Genomic DNA, 9704 nt, shown 5'->3' with positions numbered 1-9704 from the left:
GATATATAATAAGTTAGGATAGTTTACCATAGGCCAGGATATAAGGTAGGATATATAATAAGTTAGGATAGTTTACCATAGGCTAGGATTATCATGACACAAGGCGAGACCCAGAAGCAGACACAGGAGGCAGATGGTTGGAGATTAAGATGTTTAATAATCCAAAAGGGGTAGGCAAGAGAACGGTCATGGACAGGCAAAAGGTGAGAACCAGATCAGAGTCCAGGAGGTACAGCGTGGCAGACAGGCTCGTGGTCAAGGCAGGTAGAATGGTCAGGCAGGCGGGTACAGAGTCCAGAAACAGGAAAGGGTCAAAACCAGGAGGACTAGAAAAAAAGAACAGCAAAGGCAGGAGTAAGGGAAAAACCACTGATTGACTTGGAAACATACAAGACGAACTGGCCCAGAGAGACAGGAAACACAGGGATAAATACACTGGCCCAGAGAGACAGGAAACACAGGGATAAATACACTGGTCCAGAGAGACAGGAAACACAGGGATAAATACACTGGCACAGAGAGACAGGAAACACAGGGATAAATACACTGGTCCAGAGAGACAGGAAACACAGGGATAAATACACTGGCACAGAGAGACAGGAAACACAGTAATAAATACACTGGCACAGAGAGACAGGAAACACAGGGATAAATACACTGGCCCAGAGAGACAGGAAACACAGGGATAAATACACTGGCCCAGAGAGACAGGAAACACAGGGATAAATACACTGACAAAGAGAGACAGGAAACACAGGGATAAATACACTGGCCCAGAGAGACAGGGAACACAGGGATAAATACACTGACACAGAGATACAGGAAACACAGGGATAAATACACTGGCCCAGAGAGACAGGGAACACAGGGATAAATACACTGGCCCAGAGAGACAGGAAACACAGGGATAAATACACTGGCCCAGAGAGACAGGAAACACAGGGATAAATACACTGGCACAGAGAGACAGGAAACACAGGGATAAATACACTGACCCAGAGAGACAGGAAACACAGGGATAAATACACTGGCACAGAGAGACAGGAAACACAGGGATAAATACACTGGCCCAGAGAGACAGGAAACACAGGGATAAATACACTGGCCCAGAGAGACAGGAAAGACAGGGATAAATACACTGACCCAGAGAGACAGGAAACACAGGGATAAATACACTGGCCCAGAGAGACAGGAAACACAGGGATAAATACACTGGTCCAGAGAGACAGGAAACACAGGGATAAATACACTGACCCAGAGAGACAGGAAAGACAGGGATAAATACACTGACCCAGAGAGACAGGAAACACAGGGATAAATACACTGGCCCAGAGAGACAGGAAACACAGGGATAAATACACTGGTCCAGAGAGACAGGAAACACAGGGATAAATACACTGACCCAGAGAGACAGGAAAGACAGGGATAAATACACTGACCCAGAGAGACAGGAAACACAGGGATAAATACACTGGCCCAGAGAGACAGGAAAGACAGGGATAAATACACTGGTCCAGAGAGACAGGAAACACAGGGATAAATACACTGACCCAGAGAGACAGGAAAGACAGGGATAAATACACTGACCCAGAGAGACAGGAAACACAGGGATAAATACACTGGCCCAGAGAGACAGGAAACACAGGGATAAATACACTGGTCCAGAGAGACAGGAAAGACAGGGATAAATACACTGACCCAGAGAGACAGGAAACACAGGGATAAATACACTGACCCAGAGAGACAGGAAAGACAGGGATAAATACACTGACCCAGAGAGACAGGAAACACAGGGATAAATACACTGGCCCAGAGAGACAGGAAACACAGGGATAAATACACTGGGGAAAACAAGCAACACCTGGAGAGGGTGGAGACAATAAGGAGGACAGGTGAAACAGATCAGGGTGTGACAAGGATATAAGGTCGGTTAGCAGGATATATAATAAGTTAGGATAGTTTACCATAGGCTAGGATATAAGGTAGGATCGTAGGATATATAATAAGTTAGGATAGTTTACCATAGGCCAGGATATAAGGTAGGATAGTTGGATACTTTCGTCCCTGAGCTGTACCAGCAGGACTCTATCCCATGATGGATTGGTTCATTGTTGTGTTCCGTGCCAGCTGCAGTGAAGGCTAAGATGGCCACCGACGTGGTTATTTTGATTTCTAGGCCATGAAGGTCACTTTCTCTTGGGAACCAGCAAAGCTTCCTCCTCCTCCACTACCAGGCCAATGTGTAGCAGAGGAGCAGCTCTGTCCAGACCAGACTAGAGCGACAGAGACCATTTTTTTCTCTGCCAGCGAGCCGCCCATGGGACCTGGGGTGTCTGGGGTCTGGATGAGGGACAGAGAGGGAGAGAGAGAAAGAGGTAGATGAGGGAACGTCCTAAGAGCATTTCCTCCACTAGATGGCAGTACACTTTTACATGCTGGATGCTCCCCTCCCTCCCATGGCCAAGGTCAGTGGGTCAGCGGACACGCTCTGAGCGTCCCCTCTCTCTCTATCTCTCTCTCTGTCTCTCTCTCTCCCTCTCTCTCTCTCTCTCACACACACACACACACACACACACACACACACACACACACACACACACACACACACACCACACACACACACACACACACACACACACATATAGATACACATACACAAACAGTGTACACACATATACACACATATACACACAAAATCTCAAGAAATCCTTTCCTTGACCGAAACCAAAAACCCGAGCCCTGAGCGTGAGTGAGTGAGTCTGTTATTTACAGCGTTGGCGGTTGATGTACGAGAAGTCTGGTCTCTTTCGAAAACAAGTCATCATTTTGATTTGGGACGCCACAGGGGGAGAGGAACAGCCTGTCTCTCTCCCGCTGAAATGTTTACCCCTACAGAGGTCATGCAGTCAGCATTTAAAATAAGATACACACACACACACACACACACACACACACACACACACACACACACACACACACACACACACACAGAGAGATACACATAGCATATGCACACACACAGACACACACACACACCCAAACACAACAGCTATGTCTGAATGACTTAATTATATGGACAGCAAAGACACAATAGTCTTCATCGCCATGGATACAAAGCTGTGAACTTGCAACAACCTTTCCTTTTGTTACTGGCAGGCATTTTTTATTAAGCTCAAAACCAAATGATCACTAAATGAAATAAACACGAAAGGATGTTTTAAGAGAAACACATAAAGTGTTTGTAACCATGGTTGATCAGACTTCTTGCTCAACACCTCACCACCTGTTGTTTTCGTGCTCAGTTAGTCCAAACGCCACCCAACAAAAACATGTTGTTCTCGCCTCAGGGCCACTGAGAACATGAGAGAGGCAGGGTACAGAGTAAGACAGGGAACTATATGAAGGCCAGAGAGATATAGTAAGACAGGGAACTATATGAAGGCCAGAGAGATATATTAAGACAGGGAACTATATGAAGGCCAGAGAGATATATTAAGACAGGGAACTATATGAAGGCCAGAGAGAGATATTAAGGTTACTACTTCCTCTTATCATCATTCATGAGTCATGACTTATATCGACACACACACACACCACCTGCTGTAGTGAGAGACTCAGCTCTGGTAGATCTACACCTGCTGTAGTGAGAGACTCAGCTCTGGTAGATCTACACCTGCTGTAGTGAGAGACTCAGCTCTGGTAGATCTACACCTGCTGTAGTGAGAGACTCAGCTCTGGTAGATCTACAACTGCTGTAGTGAGAGACTCAGCTCTGGTAGATCTACACCTGCTGTAGTGAGGGACTCAGCTCTGGTAGATCTACACCTGCTGTAGTGAGGGACTCAGCTCTGGTAGATCTACACCTGCTGTAGTGAGAGACTCAGCTCTGGTAGATCTACACCTGCTGTAGCGAGGGACTCAGCTCTGGTAGATCTATACCTGCTGTAGTGAGGGACTCAGCTCTGGTAGATCTACACCTGCTGTAGTGAGGGACTCAGCTCTGGTAGATCTACACCTGCTGTAGTGAGGGACTCAGCTCTGGTAGATCTACACCTGCTGTAGTGAGGGACTCAGCTCTGGTAGATCTACAGTCAGTAATAGGTCCTGAGGGAGAACTATGGTTTCAGACGTCCTCCAGCGGCCTTGTCCTCACCACAGAGCCTCCTCTACAACACTATAAAGATCACACTGTTCTCCCTATCTTATCATAGAGACCTCCACTCAGCCAACCATTCAGCTCTCCCTTCCTTCCTTTACATAAAGATCACACTGTTCTCCCTATCTCATCATAGAGACCTCCACTCAGCCAACCATTCAGCTCTCCCTTCCTATCTTTACATAAAGATCACACTGTTCTCCCTATCTTATCATAGAGACCTCCACTCAGCCAACCACTCAGCTCTCCCTTCCTTACTTTACATAAAGATCACCTCACCATCCAAAACCAGGTATTCCAATTTCACTCAAATGGCAAACTAATTAAACAATCAATCAATTATAATGAAATGACATCATCCTATTCTCTAGCGTAGGACACAATGCAGTGTGATGTGGAAGGAGAGGTCAGGGATGTATGCCTGGTTGCCAAGTGACCCCAGGGGAATGTCTCTCTATATGAAATGTGACCCAGTGTGTTCACTGTACAGCCCTTCCTCTCTGTGTGTTTTTGTTGAACTATCCTTGTGGGTACTAGTCATCATCATAAGGATAGTAAAACAAGGAGAATGTGGCCAAGTGGGGACATTTTGAAGATCCACTTGAGAAAAAATGCTATTTTAGGCTCAGGGGTTAGGTTTAGGGTTAGGGTTCCAATTAGGGTTAGAAATAAGGTTAGAAGTTACGATTAGGTTTAGGAGTTACGATTAGGTTTAGGAGTTACGATTAGATTTAGGAGTTACGATTAGGTTTAGGTATAGGAGTTACGTTTAGGTTTCGGAGTTAGGGTTAGGTTTAGGAGTTACGATTTGGTTTAGGAGTTACGATTATGTTTAGGTTCAGGAGTTACGATTATGTTTAGGTTTAGGAGTTAGGGTTAGGTGTTTAGGAGTTACGATTAGGTTTAGGAGTTACGTTTATGTTTAGGTTTAGGAGTTACGATTAGGTTTAGGTATAGGAATTACGGTTAGGTTTAGGTTTAGGAGTTAGGGTTAGGTTTAGGAGTTAGGTTTAGGTTTAGGAGTTATGATTAGGTTTAGGTTTAGGAGTTAGGGTTAGGTATAGTTTTAGGGTTAGGTGTTTGGGGTTTGGGGTTAAGGTTAGGGTTATTTTTAGGTTAAGGGTCAGGGTCAGGGTCAGGGTTAGGGTTAGGGAAAATAAGATTTTGGATGGGAACACATTTTTTGGTCCCCACAAGGATAGCAATACAAAACTGTGTGTGTGTGTATGTGTGTGTATGTGTGTGTGTGTGTGTGTGTGTGCACATGTTTAACTATACTTGTGGTCCATTTTGCCAGTCCTCACTGGTAAAAAGGCTATTTAAGTCTTAGGGGTTAAGTTTATGGTTAGAATTGGGGTTAGTGGCTAGGTTTAGGAGGTAGGGTTAGGGCAGGGAATTAGGTTTAGGGTAAGGGTTAGATTTAGGGTTAGGTTTAGGATTAGTGGTTAAAGAAAATAGGATTTTGAATGGTAATCAATTGTTGGTCCCAAAAAGTACTCACAAGTATAGTAAAACATAGCTGTGTGTGTGTGTTCAGTCAAAAACAAAATGGTGGCCACGTCCTAGCATTCTTGCAGTGATTCAGATGGAGCTTTTATACCATCGCTCCCTCTGTCTCTGTCTCTCTCCCCCCTCTCTCTCTCTCTCTCTCTCTCTCTCTCTCTCTCTCTCTCTCTCTCTCTCTCTCTCTCGTCTCTCTCTCTCTCTCTCTCTCTCTCTCTCTCTCTACCACACCTGCTGTCTCGACCTCCGAATGCTCATTTATGAAAAGCCAACTGACATTTACTCCTGAGGTACTGACCTGTTGCACCCTACACAACCGATATGATTATTATTTGACCTGCTGGTCATCGATGAACGCGTGAACAACTTGAAGAGCAATCTGGCCTTAATGACCATGTAGTGTTATAATCTCCACACGGCACAGCCAGAAGAGGAATGGCCACACCTCAGATCCTGGTTCCTCTCTAGGTTTCTTCCTAGGTTCCTGCCTTTCTAGGGAGTTTTTCCTAGCCATCGTGCTTCTACAGCTGCATTGCTTGCTGTTTGGGGTTTTAGGCTGGGTTTCTGTACAGCACTTTGTGACATCAGCTGATGTAAGAAGGGCTTTATAAATACATAAGATTGACTGATTGATTGATTGATTTATGTCTAGTTAGGCTGAACACCAAGCTAAACTCTCTAACAATAACACCATTCTTTCAGATGGGCAGGAATGTCAAAGGGATTCAATGAGTGGCTCCACCTATCAGATGTCCCTTCCACAAAATACAAACACACCTCAGCATGTCATGATCATGTACAGACCTGCCTCACTAGACACTCTCTAGACCTGCCTCACTAGACACTCTCTAGACCTGCCTCACTAGACACTCTCTAGACCTGCCTCACTAGACACTCTCTAGACCTGCCTCACTAGACACTCTCTAGACCTGCCTCACTAGACACTCTCTAGACCTGCCTCACCAGACACTCTCTAGACCTGCCTCACTAGACACTCTCTAGACCTGCCTCACTAGACACTCTCTAGACCTGCCTCACTAGACCTGCCTCACCAGACACTCTCCAGACCTGCCTCACCAGACACTCTCTAGATCTGCCTCACTAGACACTCTCTAGACCTGCCTCACCAGACACTCTCCAGACCTGCCTCACCAGACACTCTCCAGACCTGCCTCACCAGACACTCTCTAGACCTGCCTCACCAGACAATCTCTAGACCAGCCTCACCAGACACTCTCTAGACCTGCCTCACCAGACACTCTCTAGACCTGCCTCGCTAGATACTCTCTAGACCTGCCTCGCTAGACACTCTCTAGACCTGTCTCACTAGACACTCTCTAGACCTGCCTCACTAGACACTCTCTAGACCTGCCTCACTAGACACTCTCCAGACCTGCCTCACTAGACACTCTCCATACCTGCCTCACTAGACACTCTCTCGACCTGCCTCACTAGACACTCTCTAGACCTGCCTCAGTAGACACTCTCCAGACCTGCCTCACTAGACACTCTCCAGACCTGCCTCACCAGACACTCTCTAGACCTGCCTCACTAGACACTCTCTAGACCTGCCTCACTAGACACTCTCTAGACCTGCCTCACTAGACACTCTCTAGACCTGCCTCACCAGACACTCTCCAGACCTGCCTTACTAGACACTCACCAGACCTGCCTTACCAGACACTCTCTAGACCTGCCTCACTAGACACTCTCTAGACCTGCCTTACTAGACACTCACTAGACCTGCCTCACCAGACACTCTCTAGACCAGCCTCACCAGACACTCTCTAGACCTGCCTCACCAGACACTCTCTAGACCTGCCTCACTAGACCTGCCTCACCAGACACTCTCTAGACCAGCCTCACCAGACACTCTCCAGACCTGCCTCACCAGACACTCTCTAGACCTGTCTCACCAGACACTCTCTAGACCTGCCTCACTAGACACTCTCCAGACCTGCCTCACCAGAAACTCTCTAGACCTGCCTCACCAGACACTCTCTAGACCTGTCTCACCAGACACTCTCTAGACCTGCCTCACTAGACACTCTCTAGACCTGCCTCACTAAACCTGCCTCACTAGACACTCTCCAGACCTGCCTCACTAGACCTGCCTCTCCAGACACTCTCCAGACCTGCCTCACTACACCTGCCTCTCCAGACCTGCCACAGTAGACACTCTCCAGATCTGACTTACTAGACGTGCGTGCATGTGGTCTCCCATGTCACCCAGTACACTCCAGTGGCTTCCAGTCGAAGCTCGCATCCACTACAAGACCATAGTGCTTACCTACAGAACAGCAAGAGGAACTGCCCCTTCCTACCTTCAGGCTGTGCTTAAACCCTACATCCCAACCAGAGCACTCTGTTCTGCCACTTCTAGTCTCTTGGCCCTCCCACCACTAGCGGATATCAGCTCCCACTCAGCCCAGTCAAAGCTCTTTCTGTCCTGGCACCCCAATGGTGGAACCAGGTTCCCCCTGATGCTAGGAGAGCAGAGTCCCTGCCCATCTTCCCAAAACATCTGAAACTCAACCTCTTCAAAGAGGATCTTAAATAAGACATCTCAGTCTTACCCCCACCCCCCCCCAAAAATTAAAAATAAAGATTCACTTAACTTCTGTTTTCTTACTAACACTGGCTTTACTGATAACTTCTTTAATGAGGAAAAGTACTGACTATGAGTGTGATATGTGGTTGTTTCACCTCGCTTCACTATGACACCCCTTCAAATTAGTGGATTCGGCTATTTCAGCCACACCCGTTGCTGACAGGTGTATAAAATTGAGCACACAGCCATGTAATCTCCATAGCCAAACATTGGCAGTAGAATGGCCTTACTGAGAGCTCAGTAATTTTCAACATGGCCGCATCGTAGGATGCCATCTTTCCAACAAGTCACGTCATCATTTTCTACCCTTCTGGAGCTGCCCCAGTCAACTGTAAGTGCTATTATTGTGAAGTGGAAACATCTAGGAGCAACAACGGCTCAACCGCGAAGTGGTAGACCACACAAGCTCACAGAACAGGACCGCGGAGTGCTGAAGCACGCAGCATCGTAAAAATAATCTGTCCTCAGTTGCAACAGTCACTAAAGAGTTCCAAACTCCCTCTAGAAGCAACGTCCGCACAATAACGGTTCATCGGGACCTTCATGAAAAGGGTTTCCATGGCCGAGCAGCCGCACATAAGCCTAAGATCACCATGCGCAATGCCAAGCATCGACTGGAGTGGTGTAAAGCTCGCCGCCATTGGACTCTGGAGCAGTGGAAATTAGTTCTCTGGAGTGATGAATCACGCTTCACCATCTGGCAGTCTGACAGACAAATCGGGGTTTGGCGGATGCCAGGAGAACGCTACCAGCCCCAATGCATTGTATCAAGTTTGGTAGAGGAGGAGTAATGGTCTGGGGCTGTTTTTCATGGTTCAGGCCCCTTAGTTCCAGTGAAGGGAAAACAACCCTACAGCAACTGGATCCTAGACTTCCTGATGGGCCGCCCCCAGGTGGTAAGGGTAGGAAACAACACGTCTGCCACACTGATCCTAAACACTGGGGCCCCTCAGGGGTGTGTACTTAGTCCCCTCCTGTAGTCCCTGTTCACCCACGACTGCGTGGCCAAACACAACTCCAACACCATCATTAAGTTTGCTGACAACACAACAGTGGTAGGCCTGATCACCGACAACGATGAGACAGCCATAGGGAGAGGGCAGAGACCTGGCAGTGTGGTGCCAGCTCCTCTCTGGTCTGGGACATCCACGGTTGCTCTCTGTCCAATCACATTTCTTCCCCTGCGGCGTGTTTTTGCCATGTTGAATCAAGCTTCATCCACAAAGATGAATGTATGTGCAGGTTGCCTGGCTTCCATCTCCATTACTCTCTAAAATACAGTAAATCCACAGTTTTACAGTACTTTACATTATGCATAGCTGTGTATGTCCCCTGTTTGGTTATTGAACAGATATCTCACCACCGCTCTTGGTCTTCCTCTCCTTTGTCCTCCACACATTCTCCCTCTCCCTGACACTCTTCTTTCCCCACCAA

The 9704-nt window shown here is 47.2% G+C and overlaps 1 long non-coding RNA gene across 1 annotated transcript; it reads right to left on the bottom strand.

Annotated features, from left to right (window-relative positions):
- Positions 1–137: 137 nt before the first annotated feature.
- LOC145864338 (uncharacterized) lies at positions 138–2336 on the bottom strand. Its single transcript, XR_014382903.1, has 2 exons — positions 2022–2336; positions 138–326 (listed from the first exon to the last, which is right to left on the bottom strand). It is a non-coding gene; the product is annotated as an uncharacterized LOC145864338 (long non-coding RNA).
- Positions 2337–9704: the final 7368 nt, after the last annotated feature.

This window comes from Salmo salar, chromosome 02 (genome assembly GCF_965601325.2).
Source record: "Salmo salar chromosome 02, fSalSal1, whole genome shotgun sequence".
NCBI classification, from domain to species: Eukaryota; Metazoa; Chordata; class Actinopteri; order Salmoniformes; family Salmonidae; genus Salmo; species Salmo salar.
This window is presented reverse-complemented; position numbering and strand designations above follow the sequence as displayed.